Source organism: Arachis stenosperma, chromosome 6 (assembly GCF_014773155.1).
Source record: "Arachis stenosperma cultivar V10309 chromosome 6, arast.V10309.gnm1.PFL2, whole genome shotgun sequence".
Lineage (NCBI taxonomy): Eukaryota > Viridiplantae > Streptophyta > Magnoliopsida > Fabales > Fabaceae > Arachis > Arachis stenosperma.
The window spans coordinates 75,271,360-75,283,906 of NC_080382.1; the positions used below are offsets into that span (position 1 = coordinate 75,271,360).

The 12,547-nt window shown below is 40.7% G+C and overlaps 1 non-coding gene across 1 annotated transcript; it reads left to right on the plus strand.

The window, feature by feature from the left end:
- Positions 1–11,843: 11,843 nt before the first annotated feature.
- On the plus strand, positions 11,844–11,951 carry LOC130937953 (small nucleolar RNA R71). The gene has a single exon (XR_009069142.1). It is a non-coding gene; the product is annotated as a small nucleolar RNA R71 (small nucleolar RNA).
- Positions 11,952–12,547: the final 596 nt, after the last annotated feature.

Genomic DNA, 12,547 nt, shown 5'->3' on the forward strand with positions numbered 1-12,547 from the left:
AATACTAAACTAGTAACCTAGGTTTACAGAGAATGAGTAAACTGAGATAGATAGTGCAGAAATCCACTTCTGGGGCCCACTTGGTGTGTGCTGGGGCTGAGACTTAAGCTTTTCACGTGCCTGGGCTGTTTTTGGAGTTAAACGTTAGGTTGTAACCTGTTTTGGGCGTTTAACTCCATGCTGCAACCTGTGTCTGGCGTTTAACGCTAGAATAGAACATGGAACTGGCGTTAAAAGCCAATTTACATCGTTTATCTTCTAGCAAAGTATGGACTATTACCTATTGCTGGAAAGCCCTGGATGTCTACTTACCAACCCAATTAAGAGCGCGCCAATTGGACTCCTGTAGCTCCAAAAAATTCATTCCGAGAGAAGGGAGGTCAGAATCCAATAGCATCAGCAGTACTTTCTCAGCCTGAATCAGATTTTTGCTCAGGTCCCTCAATTTCAGCCAGAAAATATCTGAAATCATAGAAAAATACACAAACTCATAGTAAAGTCCAAAAATATGATTTTTGCCTAAAAACTAATAAAAATATACTAAAAACTAACTAAAACATACTAAAAACTACATGAAATTACCCCCAAAAAGCATATAAAATATCCGCTCATCACATCCCAATTGGTGTTTTGAAGGCTGTCCTATAGGCCCAAAGAGCATCATTCAACTTCTTCGACCAGTCCTTTCTTGATGCTCCCATAGTCTTGAGAGATTACCTCCACCTAGTAATGTGAAGGCAATTAGGAGCTTTTTAGGGCACACTGGCTTTTACCGAAGATTTATTAAAGATTTTTCAAAAATAGCCAAGCCCTTAAGCAATCTTCTTGTTTCTGATATGCCCTTTGTGTTTGATCAGAAGTGCATGCTAGCATTTGAAACTTTGAAAAAGAAACTTTCCTCAGCCCCGATCATTGCTCCACCTAACTGGAATCTGCCATTTGAGCTGATGTGTGATGCATCAGACTTTGTAGTTGGGGCAGTGTTAGGACAGAGAAAAGACAACTTGGTGCATGTCATATACTATGCCAGCAAAGTCCTTAATGACACTGATGAGCGGATAATCTATACGCTTTTTGGCATTGTTTTTAGGTAGTTTTTAGTAAGTTCAAGCTACTTTTAGGGATGTTTTCATTAGTTTTTATGTTAAATTCACATTTCTGGACTTTACTATGAGTTTGTGTGTTTTTCTATAATTTCAGGTAATTTCTGGCTGAAATTGAGGGACTTGATCAAAACTCTGAAAAAGGCTGACAAAAAGGACTGCTGATGCTGTTGGAATCTGACCTCCCTGCACTCGAAATGGATTTTCTGGAGCTGCAAAACTCCAAATGGCACGCTCTCAACGGCGTTAGAAAGTAGACATCTAGAGCTTTCCAGCAATATATAATAGTCCATACTTTATTTGGAAATTGACGACGTAACTTGGCGTTGAACTCCAAGTACATGCTGCTGTCTGGAGTTAAACGCCAGAAAAACGTCATGATCCGGAGTTGAACGCCCAAAACACGTTATAACTTGGAGTTCAACTCCAAGAGAAGCCTCAGCTCGTAGATAGATCAAGCTCAGCCCAAGCATACACCAAGTGGGCCCCGGAAGTGGATTTATGCATCAATTACTTACTCATGTAAACCCTAGTAGCTAGTCTAGTATATATAGGACATTTAACTATTGTATTAGACATCTTTTGATAGTTTAAGCTTTTGACTGTTTAGCCTTTGATTATTTGGTCTCTTGATCATTCAGGGGGCTGGCCATTCGGCCATGCCTGAACTTTTCACTTATGTATTTTCAACAGTGGAATTTCTGCACACCATAGATTAAGGGTGTGGAGCTCTGCTGTACCTCGAGTTTCAATACAATTACTATTACTTTCTATTCAAATTCTCTTTTATTCTTATTCCAAGATATACGTTGCACAACACTTTGATGAATGTGATGATCCGTGACACTCATCATCATTCTCACCTATGAACGCGCGTGACTGACAACCACTTCCGTTCTACTCTAGGCTGGACGCATATCTCTTAGATTCCCCAACAGAATCTTCGTGGTATAAGCTAGATAGATGGCGGCATTCATGGGGATCCGGAAAGTCTAACCTTGTCTGTGGTATTCCGAGTAGGATCCTGGGAATCCGGAAAGTCTAACCTTGTCTGTGGTATTCCGAGTAGGATTCTGGTATTGAATGACTGTGACGAGCTTCAAACTCGCGATTGCTGGGCGTGATGACAAACGCAAAAGGATCAATGGATCCTATTCCATCATGATCGAGAACCAACAGCTGATTAGCCGTGCTGTGACAGAGCATTTGGACCATTTTCACTGAGAGGATGGGATGTAGCTATCAACAAGGGTGATGCCTCCAGACGATTAGCCGTGCAGTGACAGCGCATAGGACCATTTTCCCGAGAGGATTAAAAGTAGCCATTGATGATAGTGATGCCCTACATACAGCTTGCCATGGAAAGGAGTAAGAAGAGTTGGATGAAAGTAGTAAGAAAGTAGAGATTCGAAAGGATTCTAGCATCTCCACACGCCTATCTGAAATTCCCACTATTGATTTACATAAGTATTTCTATCCCTTTTTATTTTCTATTTATTATTAATTTTCGAAACCCATAACCATTTAATCTGCCTAACTGAGATTTACAAGGTGACCATAGCTTGCTTCATACCAACAATCTCTGTGGGATCGACCCTTACTCACGTAAGGTATTACTTGGACGACCCAGTACACTTGCTGGTTAGTTGAACGGAGTTGTGTCCACACATAAGTGCCATAATAATGATTCCATACAACAACAAAGAATACTACATTGATGTGATCACAATTTCGTCCACCAACACTCAAAGGAATTACACCACCACTGAAAAAGAGTTGTTGGTAATAGTGTTTGCATTTGATAAATTTAGATCATATCTCATTGGCTCTAAAGTGGTTGTTTTCACTGATCACACAACACTTAAATATTTGTTTGTCAAGCAGGAATCAAAACCACGATTGATAAGATGGATCTTGTTGTTGCAGGAATTCAATATTGAGATTAGAGACAAGAAAGGAGTGGAGAACAAGGTAGCAGATAATCTATCCAGGATTCCTTGTGAGAAAGGTGGCACACATGATTCAAGTGTGAATGAGTTCTTCCTAGATGAACAACTAATGTTGGTTCATAAGGCACCCTGGTTTACAGACATTGCCAATTTTAAAGCAACTGGGGAAGTGCCTCCAGAGATCAATAAACATCAAAGGAGGAAGCTCATTAATGATGCCAAATACTTTATTTGGGATGAGCCATATCTCTTCAAAAAATGTTCAGATGGAATACTTAGAAGATGCATTCTAGAGGAAGAAGGAAGAGAAGTCCTATGGAATTGCCATGATTCTTGCTATGGAGGTCATTTTGGAGGAGAAAGAACTGCAGCGAAGGTACTACAGTGTGGGTTCTTCTGGCCTACTATCTTCAAGGATGCCAAAGAACTGGTGAGGAGCTGCGATGAGTGTCAACGGGCTGGAAATCTGCCCAAGAGAAATGAGATGCCGCAGCAATTCATTTTAGAACTCGAACTATTTAATGTGTGGAGGATCGATTTCATGGGACCATTCCCAACCTCATATTCAAACAAGTAAATTCTGGTGGCAGTGGACTATGTATTGAAGTGGGTGGAGACCATTGCAACCCCAACAAATGACAACAAGGTGGTCATGAACTTCTTTAGAAGGAATATCTTTAGCCGATTTGGAGTTCCACGAGCCCTCATCAGTGATGGAGGGAGTCATTTTTGCAACAGACCATTGGAGACTCTACTCCTATGATATGGGGTAAAGCATAAGGTTGCCACACCTTATCACCCCAAAACAAGCGGGCAAATAGAGATCTCCAACAGAGAGCTAAAAAGGATCCTGGAAAAAACTGTGGGAGCATCAAGAAAGGACTGGTCTAAAAAGCTAGATGATGCTCTTTGGGCCTATAGGACAGCCTTCAAAACACCAATTGGGATGTCCCCATATCAATTGGTGTATGGGAAGGCTTGCCACTTACCCTTGGACCTGGAACACAAAGCCTTCTAGGCTCTCAAACTGCTAAACCTTGATAGTGCTGCTGCTGGTGAAAGAAGGATCTTGAAACTACAAGAGTTGGAGGAATTCAGGTCTCAAGCCTATGAAAACACCAAGATCTATAAAGAGAGAGCAAAGAAACAGCACGATCTCAACCTGGCACCAAGAAGTTTTAAAGAAGGACAGCAAGTACTCATCTACAACTCCAAACTGAGACTCTTCCCTGGAAAACTTAAATCAAGATGGTCAGGACCCTTTCTAGTCACAAGGGTCTCACCTTATGGACACATAGAAATCATGGAAGAGGGTTCTGGTGCACGAAATTGTGATCTCTAACAATGGCACTCAACTTGGTATGCACATTTATAATCCCAACACTTTCTTCACAACTTCGCACAATTAACCAGCAAGTGCACTGGGTCGTCCAAGTAATAAACCTTACGTGAGTAGGGGTCTATCCCACGGAGATTGTCAGTATGAAGCAAGCTATGATCATCTTGTAAATCTCAGTCAGGCGGATTCTAATGGTTATAATGGTTTTCGAATATAAAGATAAATAAAGCATAAAATAAAGATAGAGATACTTATGTAATTCAATGGTGGGAATTTCAGATAAGCGCATGAAGATACTGTGTTCCTTCTGAATCTCTGCTTTCCTACTGCTTTCATCCAATCATTCTTACTCCTTTCCATGGCAAGCTGTATGTTGGGGGATCACCGTTGTCAATGGCTACTATCCGTCCTCTCAGTGAAAATGGTCCAGGTGCGCTGTCACCGCACGGCTAATCATCTGTCAGTTCTCGATCATGCAGAAATAGGATTTACTATCCTTTTGCGTCTGTCACCATGCCCTATAGTCGCGAGTTTGAAGCTCGTCACAGTCATTCAATCCCTGAATCCTACTCGAAATACCACAGACAAGGTTTAGACTTTTCGGATTCTCAAGAAAGCTGCCAATGGATTCTAGCTTATACCACGAAGATTCTGATTAAAGAATCCAAGAGATAATCATTCAAGCTTATTTGCATGTAGAACGAAAGTGGTTGTCAGGCACACGTTCATAAGTGAGAATAGTGATGAGCGTCACATAATCATCACGTTCATCAAGTTCTTGAGTGCGAATGGATATCTTAGAATAATAATAAGCGTGAATTGAATAGAAGAATAATAGTAATTTGCATTAATACTCGAGGAACAGCAGAGCTCCACACCCTTAATCAATGGTGTGTAGAAATTCCACCGTTGAAAATATATAAGAACAAGGTCTAGGCATGGCCGAATGGCCAGCCCCCCTAAATGGCATATGAATTCAAAAATAGGGAAAAAGACCCCTAGTATAATAGTAAAAAGTTGTATTTATACTAAACTAGTTACTAGGGTTTACAGAAATAAGTCTAAGTGCAGAAATCCACTACCAGGGCCCACTTTGGTGTGTGCTTAGGCTGAGCTTAAGCTTTACACGTGCAGAGGCTTCTCTTGGGGTTAAACATCAAGTTGTAATGTGTTTTTGGCATTTTACTCTGGTTTGTGACGTGTTTCTAGCGTTTTACTCCAGAATGCAGCATGGAGCTGGCGATGAACGCCAGTTTGTGTCGTCCAAACTCAAATAAAGTATAGACTATTATATATTGCTAGAAATCCCTGGATGTCTACTTTCCAACGTAATTAAGATCGTGCCATTTGAAGTTCTGTAGCTCCAGAAAATCTATTTTGAGTGCAGGAAGGTCAGAATCCAACAGCATCAGCTATCCTTTGTCAGCCTCTGAATCAGATTTTTGCTCAGGTCCCTCAATTTCAGCCAGAAAATACCTGAAATTACAGAAAAATACACAAACTCATAGTAAAGTACAGAAATGTGAATTTTGCATAAAAAATAATAAAAATATACTAAAAGGTAGCTATATCCTACTAAAAACTACCTAAAAATAATGCCAAAAAGCGTATAAATTATCCGCTCATCACAACACCAAACTTAAATTGTTGCTTGTCCCCAAGCAACTGAAAATCAAATAGGATAAAAAGAAGAGAATACACTATAAATCCCAAAATATCAATGAATATTAGTTCTAATTAGATGAGCGGGACTAGTAGCTTTTTGCTTCTGAACAGTTTTGGCATCTCACTTTATCCTTTGAAGTTTATAACGATTGGCATCTATAGGAACTCAGAATTAAGATAGTGTTATTGATTCTCCTAGTTAAGTATGTTGATTCTTGAACACAGCTAGTTTTATGAGTCTTGACCGTGGCCCTAAGCACTTTGTTTTCCAGTATTACCACCGGATACATAAATGCCACAGACACATGGCTGGGTGAACCTTTTCAAATTGTAACTCAGCTTTGCTAAAGTCCCCAGTTAGAGGTGTCCAGAGCTCTTAAGCACACTCTTTTTGCTTTGGATCACGACTTTAACCACTCAGTCTCAAGCTTTTCACTTGGACCTTCATGACACAAGCACACAGTTAGGGACAGCTTGATTTAGCCGCTTAGGCCTGGATTTTATTTCCTTGGGCCCTCCTATCCATTGATGCTCAAAGCCTTGGATCCTTTTTACCCTTGCCTTTTGGTTTTAAGGGCTATTGGCTTTTTCTGCTTGCTTTTTCTTTTTCTTTTATAAAGTTTTTTTTCGCTTTTTTTTGCAAGCTTTTTATTCACTGCTTTTTCTTGCTTCAAGAATCAATTTCATGATTTTTCAGATTATCAATAACATTTCTCTTGTTCATCATTCTTTCAAGAGCCAACAATTTTAACATTCATAAACAACAAGATAAAAAATATGCACTGTTCAAGCATTCATTCAGAAAACAAAAAGTATTGTCACCACATCAATATAATTAAACTAATTTCAAGGATGAATTTGAAACTCATGTACTTCTTGTTCTTTTGTATTAAAAACATTTTTCATTTAAGAAAGGTGAAGGATTCATGGAATTATTCATAGCTTTAAGACATAGTTACTAAATAGTAATGATCATGTAGTAAAGACTCAAAACATAGACAAATATAAGGCATAAAATCAAAAAATAGAGAGATAAGAACAAGGAAGTTAAGGAATGAGTCCACCTTAGTGAGGGTGGCATCTTCTTCTTGAAGAACCAATGGTGTTCTTGAGCTCCTCTATGTCTCTTCCTTGCCTTTGTTGCTCCTCCCTCATAGCTCTTTGATCTTCTCTAATCTCATTGAGAATGATGGAGTGCTCTTGGTGTTCCACCCTTAATTGGTTCATGTTATGACTCAATCCTTCTAGGAAAGTGTTGAGTTGTTCCCAATAGTTGTTTGGAGGAAAATGCATCCCTTGAGGCATCCAGGGATTTCTTGATGATGAGCTTCCTCATGCGTCTCTTGAGATCCATGAATGGGCTCTCTTGTTTACTCCATCCTCTTCTTAGTGATGGGCTTGTCCTCTTCAATGAGGATGTCTCCTTCTATGACAACTCTAGCTAAGTTGCATAGATGGCAAATGAGATGAGGAAAAGCTAGCCTTGCCAAGGTGGAGGGCTTTTCGGCTACTTTGTAGAGTTCTAGAGAGATGACTTTATGAACTTTTACTTCCTCTCCAATCATGATGCTATAGATCATGATGGCCCGATCCACAGTTACTTTGGATCGGTTGCTAGTGGGGATGATGGAGCGTTTGATGAACTCCAACCATCCTCTAGCCACAGGCTTAAGGTCCAGTCTTCTCAATTGAACTGGCTTGCCTTTTGAGTCTCTTTTCCATTGGGCTCCTTTCACACATATGTCCATGAGGACTTGGTCCAACCTTTGATCAAAGTTGACCCTTCTAGTGTAGGGGCGTGTGTCTTCTTGCATCATAGGCAAGTTGAACGCCAACCTTACGTTCTCCGGACTGAAATCTAAGCATTTTCCCCGAACCATTGTAAGCCAATTCTTTGGGTTTGGGTTCATGCTTTGATCATGGTTCCTAGTGATCCATGCGTTTGCATAGAACTCTTGAACCATTAAGATTCTGACTTGTTGAATAGGATTGGAGAGAACTTCCCATCCTCTTCTTCTAATATCTTGTCGGATCTCCGGATATTCACCCTTTTTTAGCTTAAAGGGGACCTCAGGGATCACCTTTTTCTTGGTCACAACTTCATAGAAGTGGTCTTGATGGGCTTTTGAGATGAGTTTCTCCATCTCCCATGACTGAGAGGTGGAAGCAATTGCCGTCCCTTTCCTCTTTCTTGAGGTTTCTCTGGCCTTAGGTGCCATCAATGGTTATGGAAAAACAAAAAAAAGCTATGCTTTTACCACACCAAACTTAGAATGTTGCTCACCCTCGATCAAAAGAAGAAAGAATAGAAGAAGAAGAAGAAGATATGGAGGATAAGGAGAGAGGTGTGTGTTTCGGCCAAGGGGGAGAAGAGAGGGTTGTGTTGTGTGAAAATAAAGAAGGATGAAGGGGTTTATATAGTGGAGGGAGATGGGTTTGGGTTCGGTCATTTACGGTGGGTTTGGGTGGGAAAGAGATTTTGAATTTGAAGGTAGGTGGAGTTTATGGGGAAAAGTGATTGACAGTGAGCTCTCATGGAGCTTCACAGATGTTCAGAGCATTGTTGGGACCTCCCAACACCAAACTTAGAGTTTGAATATGGGGGTTCGACACCAAACTTAGAGTTTGGTTGTGGCCTCCCAACACCAAACTTAGAGTTTGATTGTGGGGGCTTTGTTTGACTCTGTATTGAGAGAAGCTTTTCATGCTTCCTCTCCATGGTTGTAGAGGAAGATCCTTGAGCTTTAAACACAAGGTAGTCCCCATTCAATTAAAGGACTAGCTCTCCTCTGTCAACATCAATCACAGCTCCTGCTGTGGCTAGGAAGGGTCTTACAAGGATGATGCATTCATCCTCATCCTTTCCAGTGTCTAGGATTATGAAATCAGCAGGGATGTAAAGGCCTTTAACCTTCACTAACACGTCCTCTACCAATCCATAAGCTTGTTTTATTGACTTGTCTATCATCTCTAATGAGATTCTTGCAGCTTGAACCTCAAAGATCCCCAGTTTCTCCATTACAGATGGTGGCATAAGATTTATACCTAACTCCATGTCACACAGAGCCTTCTTAAAGGTCATGGTGCCTATGGTACAGGGTATTAAGAATTTACCAGGATCTTATTTCTTTTGAGGTAAAGTTTGCTGAACCCATGTATTTAGTTTACTAATGAGCAAGGGAGGTTCATCTTCCCAAGTCTCATTACCAAACAACTTGGCATTCAGCTTCATGATGGCTCCTAGATATTGAGCAACTTTCTCTTCAGTTACATCTTCATCCTCTTCAGAGGAAGAATAGTTCTCAGAGCTCATGAATGGCAGAAGGAAGTTTAATGGAATCTCTATGGTCTCTATATGAGCCTCAAATTCCTTTAGGTCCTCAATAAGGAACTCCTTTCTGTCTGGATGACATCCCATGAAGTCTTCCTCATTGGGATTCACGTTCTCCCCTTCCTCTTTAGATTCGGCCATTTTGATTATATCAATGGCCTTGCACTCTCTTTTTGGATTCTCTTTTGTATTGCTTGGGAGAGTACTAGGAGGAGTTTCAGTGACTTTTTTACTCAGCTGGCCCACTTGTGCCTCCAAATTTCTAATGGAGGACCTTGTTTCATTCATGAAACTTAAAGTGGCCTTAGATAGATCAGAGACTATGTTTGCTAAGCTAGAGGGGCTCTGCTCAGAATTCTCTGTCTGTTGCTGAGAAGATGATGGAAAAGGCTTGCTATTGCTAAACCTGTTTCTTCCACCATTATTAAAGCCTTGTTGGGGCTTTTGTTGATCCTTCCATGAGAAATTTGGATGATTTCTCCATGAGGGATTATAGGTGTTTCCAAAGGCTTCATCCATGTAATTTACCTTTGCCATTGCAGGGTTCTCAGGATCATAAGCTTCTTCTTCAGAAGATGCTTCTTTAGTACTGTTGGATGCATTTTGCAATCCATTCAGACTCTGAGATATCATATTGACTTGTTGGGTCAATATTTTATTCTGAGCTAATATGGCATTCAGAGCATCAATTTCATGAACTCCCTTCCTCTGAGACGTTCCATTACTCACAGGATTCCTTTCAAAAGTGTACATGAATTGGTTATTGATGAGCGAATAATTTATACGCTTTTTGGCATTGTTTTTAGTATGTTTTTAGTATATTTGGTTGAGTTTTTAGTATAGTTTTATTAGTTTTTAGTTAAAATTCACTTTTCTGGACTTTACTATGAGTTTGTGTGTTTTTCTGTGATTTCAGGTATTTTCTGGCTGAAATTGAGGGACCTGAGCAAAAATCTGATTCAGAGACTGAAAAGGACTGCAGATGCTGTTGGATTCTGACCTCCCTGCACTCGAAGTGGATTTTCTGGAGCTACAGAAGCCCAATTGGCGCGCTCTCAACGGCGTTGGAAAGTAGACATCCTGGGCTTTCCAGCAATATATGATAGTCCATACTTTGCCCAAGATTTGATGGCCCAAACCGGCGTTCAAAGTCACCCTCAGAATTCCCAGCGTTAAACGCCGGAACTGGCACCAAAATGGGAGTTAAACGCCCAAACTGGCATAAAAGCTGGCGTTTAACTCCAAGAAGAGTCTCTACACGAAAATGCTTCAATGCTCAGCCCAAGAACACACCAAGTGGGCCCGGAAGTGGATTTTTATGTCATTTACTCATCTTTGTAATTCTTAAGCTACTAGTTTCTTATAAATAGGACCTTTTACTATTGTATTTTCATCTTGGTTCTTCTGGTTCCCTCTCTGGGGCCGAAACCAATGATCACTTTTGTTCTTATGTATTTTCAATGGTGGAGTTTCTACACACCATAGATTAAGGTGTGGAGCTCTGCTGTACCTCGAGTATTAATGCAATTACTATTGTTCTTCTATTCAATTCCGCTTGTTCTTTGTCCAAGATATCACTTGTTCTTCAACTTGATGAATGTGATGATCCGTGACACTCATCATCATTCTCACCTATGAACGTGTGACTGACAACCACCTTCGTTCTACCTTATATTGGGTGAATATCTCTTGGATTCTTTAACCGGAATCTTCGTGGTATAGGCAAGAACTGATGGCGGCATTCAAGAGAATCCGGAAGGTCTAACCTTGTCTGTGGTATTCTGAGTAGGATTCAATGATTGAATGACTGTGACGTGCTTCAAACTCCTAGCAGGCGGGGCGTTAGTGACAGACGCAAAAGAATCAATGGATTCTATTCCGGCCTGAACGAGAACCGACAGATGGATAGCCGTGCCGTGACAGGGTGCGTTGAACATTTCCACTGAGAGGATGGGAGGTAGCCACTGACAACGGTGAAACCCTTGCATAAGCTTGCCATGGAAAGGAGTAGGAAGAATTGGGTGAAGACAGTAGGAAAGCAGAGAGACGGAAGGGAAGGCATCTTCATACGCTTGTCTGAAGCTCTCACCAATGATATACATAAGTATCTCTATCTTTATCTTTATGTTTCATTCATCATCTATACCCATTTGAGTCTGCCTGACTAAGATTTACAAGGTGACCATAGCTTGGTTCATACCAACAATCTCCGTGGGATCGACCCTTACTCGCGTAAGGTTTATTACTTGGACGACCCAGTGCACTTGCTGGTTAGTTGTGCGAAGTTGTAGTGATCACAATTTCGTGCACCAGTTATTTGCAACCATATCAATGAGTTCCTAAGCTTCTGTAGGTGTTTTCTTTAGGTGAATAGATCCACCTGTAGAATGGTCCAATGACATCTTAGACAATTCAGACAGACCATCGTAGAATATGTCTAGGATGGTTCATTCTGAAAGCATGTCAGAAGGATACTTTTTGGTCAGTTGCTTATATCTCTCCCAAGCTTCATAGATGGACTCACCTTCTTTCTGTCTGAAGGTTTAAACATCCACTCTAAGCTTACTCAGCTTTTGAGGAGGAAAGAACTTGGCTAAGAAAGCCGTGACCAGCTTATCCCAAGAGTTCAGGCTATCTCTAGGTTGAGAGTCCAACCATACTCTAGCTCTGTCTCTTACATCAAAAGGGAAAAGCATAAGCATGTAGACCTCGGGATCAACCCCATTGGTCTTAACAGTATCACAGATCTGCAAGAATTCAGTTAAGAACTGAAAAGGATCTTCTGATGGAAGTCCATGAAACTTGCAATTCTGTTGCATCAGAGAAACTAATTGAGGCTTTAGCTCAAAGTTATTTGCTCCAATGGCAGGAATTGAGATGCTTCTTCCATGTAAGTTGGAATTTGGTGTAGTAAAGTCACCAAGCATCTTCCTTGCATTGTTGTTGGGTTCGGCTGCCATATCTTTTTCCTGTTCGAAAATTTCAGTTGGGTCATCTTCAGAGTGTTGTGCTTTAGCTGTTCTTAGCTTCCTCTTCAAGGTCCTTTCAGGTTCAGGATCAGCTTCAACAAGAATGCCTTTTTCCTTGTTCCTGCTCATATAAGAGAGAAGAAAACAAAGAAAGTATGGAATCCTCTATGTCACAGTATAGAGATTCCTTT